This window comes from Staurois parvus, unplaced genomic scaffold (assembly GCF_062004578.1).
Source record: "Staurois parvus isolate SC_StPar_1 unplaced genomic scaffold, SC_StPar_1.0 ptg003864l, whole genome shotgun sequence".
NCBI classification, from domain to species: Eukaryota; Metazoa; Chordata; class Amphibia; order Anura; family Ranidae; genus Staurois; species Staurois parvus.
Window position 1 is genome coordinate 38,150 of NW_028321659.1, and position 10,696 is coordinate 48,845.

The following is a 10,696-nucleotide window of genomic DNA, read 5'->3' on the forward strand; positions in this document are numbered from 1 at the left end:
TTCCTGCACTTCCTGTAACAGGGTGACAACCCTGCAGTCCAATCAAACAGCAGGGTTGTCATACTGTGGATAGGGTAGTCTTAGAGGGACATAAAATTTTAAAAATGATAAAAAGACAAAACAAAAAAAAAAAAAAAAAACATGTTAAAGCCCAACTGCAGCAAACAAATTTTAAGCTGCTGGAGCAACAGTTTAAAATCATATAAATAAAAACCGACTTTTGTAAACACCCCCGGCAGTGTTATGCGCTTGTCCAGACTCTGTGGCCATCACTATTGGACAGCTCGGCCCGGTACAAAAAGTGGAAAAACTGAAATACTGGCAGAATCAACTATGGTACAAGAGGGATTGGGTTCATGTTGGTGATGGACCACATCCAGACTTCCACTCCATGTGATATCTGTCCCTAGTGAGCAGACACCTCATCCTTACACTGGATCAAAAATCGGCCGGGGGAAAAAAAAAAAAAAAAAAAAAATTCAGCCGATTTTCGCACTGTTAGTGGGTTAATTGGTCGGCCGTTTTTTCGGGGTTTTGGCACATTATTTTTTTAATCGGCCAAGTCAGAAAAGTTGTGGCCGATTTTCCCGGCAATGATGGGTAAATCGGCCGATCCTTTTACTGATAAAAAAAAAAAAAAATCTACGCATGACCTGGAGGAAGAGAAAGAAGGAGAATTCCAGTCCGCTATTATATTTTATATGAAAAGTCTTGCGGTTGTAACACGTAGTTGTAATGGCCATGCAGAAAGCACGAGTGTGGAGGTATGGATTTGCTAAGAGACTGTAATAATAATCTCTAGCAGTCTCATGTAATGGGACTTTAGTCTCTGACCATCCCCTGTAGCAGGTCGGCAGTCTCGGACCATCCCTGTAGCAGGTCGGCAGTCCCGGACCACCTCCTGCAGCACGTCGCCAGTCCCGGACCACCTCCTGCAGCACGTCGGCAGTCTCTGACCACCTCCAGCAGCACGTCGGCACTCTCTGACCACCTCCAGCAGCACGTCGGCACTCTCTGACCACCTCCAGCAGCACGTCGGCACTCTCTGACCAGCCCCTGCAGCACGTCGGCACTCTCTGACCAGCCCCTGCAGCACGTCGGCACTCTCTGACCAGCCCCTGCAGCACGTCGGCACTCTCTGACCAGCCCCTGCAGCACGTCGGCACTCTCTGACCAGCCCCTGCAGCACGTCGGCACTCTCTGACCAGCCCCTGCAGCACGTCGGCACTCTCTGACCAGCCCCTGCAGCACGTCGGCACTCTCTGACCAGCCCCTGCAGCACGTCGGCACTCTCTGACCAGCCCCTGCAGCACGTCGGCACTCTCTGACCAGCCCCTGCAGCACGTCGGCACTCTCTGACCAGCCCCTGCAGCACGTCGGCACTCTCTGACCAGCCCCTGCAGCACGTCGGCACTCTCTGACCAGCCCCTGCCAGCACGTCGGCACTCTCTGACCAGCCCCTGCAGCACGTCGGCACTCTCTGACCAGCCCCTGCAGCACGTCGGCACTCTCTGACCAGCCCCTGCAGCACGTCGGCACTCTCTGACCAGCCCCTGCAGCACGTCGGCACTCTCTGACCAGCCCTGCAGCACGTCGGCACTCTCTGACCAGCCCCTGCAGCACGTCGGCACTCTCTGACCAGCCCCTGCAGCACGTCGGCACTCTCTGACCAGCCCCTGCAGCACGTCGGCACTCTCTGACCAGCCCCTGCAGCACGTCGGCACTCTCTGACCAGCCCCTGCAGCACGTCGGCACTCTCTGACCAGCCCCTGCAGCACGTCGGCACTCTCTGACCAGCCCTGCAGCACGTCGGCACTCTCTGACCAGCCCCTGCAGCACGTCGGCACTCTCTGACCAGCCCCTGCAGCACGTCGGCACTCTCTGACCAGCCCCTGCAGCACGTCGGCACTCTCTGACCAGCCCCTGCAGCACGTCGGCACTCTCTGACCAGCCCCTGCAGCACGTCGGCACTCTCTGACCAGCCCCTGCAGCACGTCGGCACTCTCTGACCAGCCCCTGCAGCACGTCGGCACTCTCTGACCACCTCCTGCAGCACGTCGGCACTCTCGGTCAGCTTTCTGTAGCATTACATTCACCAAATATTATGTGCGGCCCTTTGGTGATGTCAGGGGCCACACTGAGGTCCCCTATATGAAAGAAGTTGACCACCACTGGTCTCCATTATGTATTAAAAAGGAAAATACTTTAAAATGTTGCCAACACACATCTGTCCTAGTCATATTACCTTCGCTATTTGGCAATACTGGCCTTGTGGCAGTGGTTTGCTATAAAAAATAATAACCAGTCAGGAAAATGAAAGGTGGCCTCTGATTGGCTGCTATCAGTTACTGTGCTCAGCACACTGACCTGTGTCCTATAAAACTGGGTCTGATTGGATGAGGCAGCGATGAGCAAAGCATGGTAAATTCCTAGTGACCAATGAGATTTTAGCATTCGATTAAGTTAGCATTTTAATTGGTTGTTCGGATTGATGCCGATCGCCCCGGCATTCGTCGTGCACTCAAACAGCAGCTCTACCTCATTCTCGGCACACAAAAAGCTAGAAGTCGGATAAATTTCCATTTCTCTTATCGCTCTACACCGGGAGCGCAGAATACGCCGCCCCCACTAGAATTCGGGTACATCGCGGTAAATCAATTAGTACAAACGGACAAATGATTCAGAAAGAGATCTTGTCGGGTTTTCGGCTGAAAGAACTGGGAGCGGGTCAGGTGCGGACATGACAGCGGCTGCCATTTTTACATCTCCCCTCAGCGGAGACAACGAGCGTGCCAACCGCTCCAGAGACCAGAGGATGGGGGGGGCATAGCAGGGGTGCGGGTAATAAATAAGGTGTGTGATCTGCAGATATAGAGGGGTGCAGTCTATAGAAGAGGTCGGGGGGACGGTCAGCCCCTCTGTGTCCTCCCTGGTGCTCCATCCTCAAATCCGCGGGGAGTATTTGGGGTTTTTTAGGGGCTTCCGTGAAGGATTTGAGTTCATAGGGGATGCCAGTGTCCACCTCGATGGATTTGCGGGAGAAGAGGTAAGCGAATGTCTTCGTTGAGGTAAATCTTCCCGGATTTCGACCGCTGAAACCTGGAGGAAAAGAAAAATAAATACACAGAATGTTGGTGATCAGCGGAAACCTCGACTGAGAGAAATATGGAAGATGTCATCACAGGCCTCCGGGAAATGCTAGTTCTCTGTCAGCCCGACCGCGGGCTTCAAGAGTCAGTGATATCAAACACATTTCATGATTTTTTTTTAACAGATTTTTCTTTTAAATATATTCTTCAGATTTTTTTTAACATATAAAAAAGTCATTTTAATATATATTTGTAAATGCATTCCAAAAATGTAGATTTGTATTTTTAAAAGACAGACAGTATATTTGAAATGTATTTTTAAAAATATTTTGTAATAAAAATTTCAACATGGGGGGAGGGGGGGAGAGGGAGAGAGGGGGAGAGAGAGAGGGGGGGGAAGAGAGGGGGGGGAGAGAGAGGGAAGAAAGGGGGGGAGAGAGAGGGAAGAAAGGGGGGGGAGAGAGAGGGAAGAGAGGGGGGGAGAGGGAAGAAAGGGGGGAGAGGGAAGAAAGGGGGGGAGAGGGAAGAAAGGGGGGGAGAGGGAAGAAAGGGGGGGGGAGAGGGAAGAAAGGGGGGGGAGAGGGAAGAAAGGGGGGGGAGAGAGAGGGAAGAGAGGGGGGGGAGAGAGAGGGAAGAGAGGGGGGGGGAGAGAGAGGAAGAGAGGGGGGGGGAGAGAGAGGGAAGAGAGGGGGGGGGAGAGAGAGGGAAGAGAGGGGGGGGAGAGAGAGGGAAGAGAGGGGGGGAGAGAGAGGGAAGAGAGGGGGGGGAGAGAGGGAAGAGAGGGGGGGGGAGAGAGAGGGAAGAGAGGGGGGGGAGAGAGAGAGGGAAGAGAGGGGGGAGAGAGAGAGAGAGGGGGGGGGGGAGAGAGAGAGGGGGGGGGAGAGAGAGAGAAGGGGGGGGAGAGAGAGAGAGGGGGGGGAGAGGGAGGGGGGGGGAGAGGGAGAGAGGGGGGAGAGGGAGAGAGGGGGTGGGGAGGGGGAGAGAGAGGGTGGGGGAGGGGGAGAGAAGGGGGGAGAGAAGGGGAGGGGGGAAGATGGGGAGAGAAGGGGAGGGGGAAGATGGGGAGGGGGAAGATGGGGAGAGAAGGGGAGGGGGGAAGATGGGGAGAGAAGGGGAGGGGGAAGATGGGGAGAGAAGGGGGGGGGGGGGTGTGAAGGGAGAGAGAGGGGGAGAAGAGAGAGAGAGAGAGAGAGGAGAAGAGGGAGAGGGGGAAGAGAGAGAGGGGGAAGAGAAGGGGGAAGAGAGAGAGGGGGAAGAGAGAGAGGGGGAAGAGAAGGGGGAAGAGAGAGAGGGGGGAAGAGAGAGAGGGGGGAAGAGAAGGGGGGAGAGTGGGGGGGGAAGAGAGGGGGGAGAAAGAGGGGGGAAGGGGGGAGAGAGAGAGGGGGGGTAGAGAGGGGAAGGGGGGGAGGGAGAGAGGGATGGGGGGTAGAGAGGGGGGAGAGAGGGGGGGGAAGAGAGGGGGGAGAGAGGGGGGGTAGAGAGAGGAGAGAGAGGGGGGGGGTAGAGAGGAGGAGAGGAGGGAGTAGAGAGAGGAGAGAGAGGGGGGTAGAGAGAGGAGAGAGAGGGGGGTAGAGAGAGGAGAGAGAGGGGGGTAGAGAGAGGGGGGGGAGAGAGAGGAGGGAGAGGGGGAGAGAGAGGAGGGAGAGAGAGAGGAGGGAGAGGGGAGAGAGAGGGGGAGAGAGAGAGGGAGGGGGAGAGGGAGGGGGAGAGAGGGGGGAGAGGGAGGGGGAGAGAGGGGGGGAGAGAGGGGGGGGAGAGAGGGGGGGAGAGAGGGGGGGGAGAGAGGGGGGGAGAGCGAGAGAGAGCGAGAAAAAGAGCGAGGGCACGAGCAAGAGAGAGATCGAGAGAGATCGAGAGAGATCGAGAGAGATCGAGAGAGATCGAGAGAGATCGAGAGAGAGAGAGATCGAGAGAGATCGAGATCGAGAGAGAGAGAGAGAGAGATCGAGAGAGATCGAGATCGAGAGAGAGAGATCGAGAGAGAGAGATCGAGAGAGAGAGATCGAGAGATCGAGAGAGAGAGATCGAGAGAGATCGAGAGAGAGAGATCGAGAGAGAGAGAGAGAGAGCGAGAGAGAGAGAGAGAGAGAGCGAGAGAGAGAGAGAGAGATCGAGAGATCGAGAGAGATCGAGAGAGATCTAGAGATCGATCGAGAGAGAGATCTAGAGAGAGATCGAGAGAGAGAACGAGAGAGAGAGATCGAGAGAGAGAGATCGAGAGAGCGAGAGAGAGAGCGAGAGAGAGAGAGAGCGAGAGAGAGAGCGAGAGCGAGAGAGAGAGCGAGAGAGAGAGAGAGAGAGCGAGAGAGAGAGAGAGAGCGAGAGAGAGAGAGAGCGAGAGAGAGAGAGAGATCGAGAGAGAGATCGAGAGAGAGATCGAGAGAGAGATCGAGAGAGAGATCGAGAGAGAGATCGAGAGAGAGATCGAGAGAGAGATCGAGAGAGAGAGAGGGGGAGATCGAGAGAGAGGGGAGATCGAGAGAGAGGGAGATCGAGAGAGAGGGAGATCGAGAGAGAGGGAGATCGAGAGAGAGGGGAGATCGAGAGAGAGGGAGATCGAGAGAGAGGGAGATCGAGAGAGAGATCGAGAGAGAGAGAGAGATCGAGAGAGATTTTTTTTTTTTTAATTGAATATGGCTAAAATTATAGCATTTCCACATTACAAATATATGTCAATATATTTGGGAAGAAAATTAAAAAAATATATTTCAAATATTTTTTTCTTCCATATGGGAAGCTTCAAGTCACAACTGTTGGTTGCAGGGACTCTGACATCACGTAGGATGCAGGGCCAGCAGTTCTGCACTGTAACTGAGGTCTAGAACTAGCTCCAACACCCAGAACATTGGAGGGAAGAGAACAGAACTGCAACTTGGGGTCCAGGAGAGAGTCCCAGCCCTGTGTAATCCCACAACATGCAGCTTACACAGGGCTCCCTCCCTGATCCTGGCAGGGGGAGTATATAATAGGGGAGTATATACAGTTGGTTGCCTGGCATTAAAGTGCACCTGTTGGTTTTCTCTTCATGGACAGAGCGCAGGTTACTTCTAAGCTGATCCTCAGCACATACACATTAAAACGGCTGTGCGGCCAAATCAGTGGCTCTGCCGTGGCTGGTGTGCTCTTTACACTTGCCTATTACCTCCCATGGAGTAGAATTCCTCTGCCCATCTACAGTTTTGGCTGAATTTGGATTCTTTGTTGAGCCCAGGGCTGCTGGATGACATCCCAACAGGTTTTCGACACCCTGAGCTCACAGAAACTGGCTGGAATGACAATAGGCATTACTCAACCCCAAAAAAGACTGGCGCCATCTAGTGAAAGAAAAGAATTGCTGCAAGGGACAGTTTCTGATACAGGGTGAGGATTGCAGCCAAAGCTGCATTTTTTTATCCCAATTTTAATTGGGCATATATATATTTTCTTTCCCACTAGTGCTGTACTTTAAAGCTCCTGGAGGATTCTTACAGCAAAAAATAATGCAAAGTATGTTTTGACTTGGGGGGGGGGGGTTGGTAAAGCAGCTTCAAGAAATGCCCTCACTCTGTGTTTGGAAGCAGTGGCCTCTCTGCAAAGTTCTGACACATGCCCTGTTCATAATGAAGCTTAATGATAAACCCTTGATCTTTGGGGGGGGAAGCAGTGGTCTCTCTGCAGAGTTCTGACACATGCCCTGTTCATAGTGAAGCTTAACGATAGAACCTTGATCTCTTGGGGGGGGTCAGTGGTCTCTCAGCAGAGTTTTGACACACGCTCTGTTCATAGTGAAGCTTGACAATAGACCCTAGATCTCTGTTGGGGGGGGGGGCAGTAGTCTCTTTGCAAAGTGCAAAGGTCTGACTTTCCCCCTACCGAGTCAGAGCCAGGGTTCTCCACTAAGAGAAACATATGCTCCCTGCTGATTGGAGAGCTCTAAGGCTAGGTTCACACCTATGCAGGTTGCATTTGAGCAGTTCTGCATTGCGTTGCGTTTTTTTTTTTTCTTGTTGCTAGGCAGATTTAAAAGCACAAAACACATCAAAAACGTGGCAGCAACACATGCTTTTCTGCAGCGTTTCCATTGAAGTCTACAGAACCAAAATCACAACTTTTTGCGTTCAAAAAAGTCCCTGACCCTTTCCAAAAAAAATGCACCGGATGTCAAACATGTCCCATAGGAAACCATGTTCAATGGACTGTACTGCGTTTCTGCAAAACGCTGCAGAAACCGCTTTTGGTGTGAACCTCGGGTTACTCTGACTCCGCAGGGAACGTGTCAGACCTCTGCAGAGAGCCCACCGTCACCATACAGAAAACAATGGTCCTCTTCTGCAGGAAAAAAAATAATTAATTTAAACAGGTTTAGATAATCAAATTATAATTACGGTACCAACATAGCTTAACCCCAATACCCTTTTACATAAAAGGATCAAACTTTCACCCTTGAAAGTGCAAATCAAACACAAAAATTGCAATATGTAAATAAATATATACATATAATCAACCTAAATAATAAAGTGTATACCATCCAAAATAAATAGAATCATAAAAATATAATTAAAAATAAAAACATATTTTTATAAAAAAAAATTTATGTAAGTCACTTAAATCCAAGAAAATGTGTAATGAAAAGTCACTCCAAAAAAAAAAAAAAAAACAAAACTTAATGTCCAAAATCACACAATTATCGGATCCTTTGATCGGCACCAAAGGATCCGATAATTGTGTGATTTTGGACATTAAGTTTTTTGTTTTTTTTTTGGAGTGACTTTTCATTACACATTTTCTTGGATTTAAGAGACTAATGCAGGCCATAGATGGGGAGAAAAACGGCCGATTTTTCGTCCGAAAATAAAACCGGCCGATTATCTTATCGTTAGTGGACGATTTTGTCGGCCGTTTTTCGTGTGTATTTTGGACTTTCAGATTATCGGTGATGTTGGAAAATTTTCGAAAAACGCCCGACTTTATCCTCATTGATGGTCAAAAACGAACGATCGTTTTCCGAAAAAGGATCACAAAATGACATCATTTCCCGTTATAGGTTACTCATTAATCGGCCGATTTTCGTAATAATTGGTGGTCAGGTAAGTTTTTAGACCGACCGATAGTTCGTTAATCGGCCGAAAATCTGCCGTTTTTCTCCCCATCTATGGCCTGCATTACATAAAAAATTTTTATAAAAAAAAATTTTTATTTTCATTTTTAAGTCACTTAAATCCAAGAAAATGTGTAATGAAAAGTCACTCCAAAAAAACCCCTTAATGTCCAAAATCACACAATTATCGGATCCTTTGGTGCTGACCAAAGGATCCGATAATTGTGTGATTATGGACATTACTTTTTTTGTTTTTTTTGGAGTGACTTTTCATTACGTTTTCTTGGATTTAAGTGACTTAAAAATGAAAATAAAACTTTTTTTAAAAAATTTTTTTTATGTAAATCTCTGAAATCCAAGAAAACGTGTAATGAAAAGTCACTCGAAAAAAAACAAAACACAAAAAAAAAAACCTTAATGTCCAAAATCACACAATTATCGGATCCTTTGGTCGGTACCAAAGGTTCCGATAATTGTGTGATTTTGGACATTAAGGGTTTTTTTGGAGTGACTTTTCATTACACATTTTCTTGGATTTAAGTGATTTACATAAAAAAAAATTTTATAAAAAAAACTTTTTTTTATTTTTAATTGTAAGTTACTTAATTTCAAGAACACGTGTAATGAAAAGTCACTCCAAAAAAAAAAAACAAAAAAAAAAACAAAAAAACTTAATGTCCAACATTACACAAATTACACAATTATCGATTCTTTGGTGCCGACCAAAGAATCCGATAATTGTGTGATTTTGGACATTAAGTTTTTTTTTTTGGGAGTGACTTTTCATTACACGTTTTCTTGGATTTAAGGGACTTACATAAAAAAAAAGTTAAAAAAGTTTTTATTTTTAAGTCACTTAAATCCAAGAAAAAATGTAATGAAAAGTCACTCCAAAAAAAAAAAAAAATTAATGTCCAAAATCACACAATTATCAGATCCTTTGGTCGGCACCAAAGAATCAATAATTGTGTAATTGTGTGATTTTGGACATTAATTTTTTTTTTTTTTTTTTTTGGAGTGACTTTTCATTACACGTTTTCTTGGATTTAAGTGACTTACATAAAAAAATTTTTTTTAAAAAATGTTTTTATTTTTAATTGTATTTATAGGATTCTATTTATTTTGGGTGGTATACACTTTAGATTATTTAGGTTGATGTATATATTTATTTACAGGTTTAGATAATCTATGTTTCCGGGTGTTTTATTGCTGGAAAGAATAAAAGCGGAATGCCACGTCTGACCTCAGGTGCATGAGGTAGCAGAGAATCCTCTTGGCTTTCTCCTTAGCAGCTCCGCCCCTGGCGCCCTCCTGTTCCTCGTTCTCCTCCTCGTTCTCCTGCACAGGCACTAAGAAGATGCGATGGCGCAGGAAGGTGACGTGGTTCGTTGGCATGTCCTTGAAGTCGTACGTGACGAGAAACATCTTCACCACCGTCTTGTTGGGGTTAAATAAGGTCTGCGGAAGAGGAGGGCAGATCACAAGGTATTAGTCGCTGCGTCTGTACATGTATGTCTGCATCTCATGTAAAGGACGGGCACACCAGCAGCTGGTATGGAACTACTTGGGCAAGGCAACAGGTACTCTTTAACCTCTTTCCCCAGCAGAGCAGACTCTCCCCCCCCCCCCCCCACTTTGCTTCATATCCCTCAACACTCCATCCAGCTACCGGGGATATTTGCTGCACAGCATAGGAACCCATGTGACCATGCTTGGCCAATCACTAGGCAGCATCGCTGCCGCATGGGGAGAATCCACCATAGCCCTGAGCAACCTACTAATTCAGTGACTCACATGGTTACTGTGACAGGAGTGACTTTGGGTGGGGGGCCCATGGAACACAGCCCCCTTTGCAGAGGTGGGGAGACCCGTCTCAGCTCCCCATATCCCTATTATGTGTAAGTCACCCTGTGCTTGTTAGGGGTGCATGATGAAATGTCCTGCTATTGAGTAGACATGTATAGGTGGGGTGTGAGGGTTGTTCATTGTTTAATGCCAGGTGGTTGTCCCATTGTTCTATTGTGTGTCTTGCTTGGGAGCAAACTATTATGGAATGTATGTGTTTGTGTATTGGCTTGGTGGGGGGTGTCTGCTGTGTGTCTCTTGTTAGGAAATGTATTGCCCCGCCTGGGTATACATCTTGTATCTGTGTTAAAATAAAGCAGCCCATTTCTTGTTTTAGACAAGTCTGGTGCGGTCTCATCTTGTGTCAGCGGTGATGTCCGTGGATCTGTGTTTGGACAGGGAAGCGGGAGTCTAACGGAAATACCCTAGTGCAGTCGGGGTCCAGTTCCGTTACAGTTACATAGTTAGTCTAGCTGAAAAAGAAAAAAAAAAAAAAAAGACAAAAGTCCATCCAGTTCACCCATAGAAAAAAAAAGTTATAATCCTACACCCACAGTTGATCCAGAGGAAGGCAAAAAAAAAAAAACCCAGCAAAGCACAATCCAATTAGCTCCTGCAGGGGAAAAAAATTCCTTCCCGATCCCTCGAGAGGCAATCGGATATTCCCTGGATCAACTTTCCCTAT

The 10,696-nt window shown here is 48.0% G+C and overlaps 1 pseudogene across 1 annotated transcript; it reads right to left on the minus strand.

Annotated features, from left to right (window-relative positions):
• Positions 1 to 2,000: 2,000 nt before the first annotated feature.
• On the minus strand, positions 2,001 to 9,619 carry LOC149427332 (atos homolog protein B-like; annotated as a pseudogene). The gene is made up of 2 exons (XR_016311323.1): positions 9,410 to 9,619; positions 2,001 to 3,099 (listed from the first exon to the last, which is right to left on the minus strand). The product of XR_016311323.1 is annotated as an atos homolog protein B-like (transcript).
• Between the last annotated feature and the right edge of the window lie 1,077 nt (positions 9,620 to 10,696).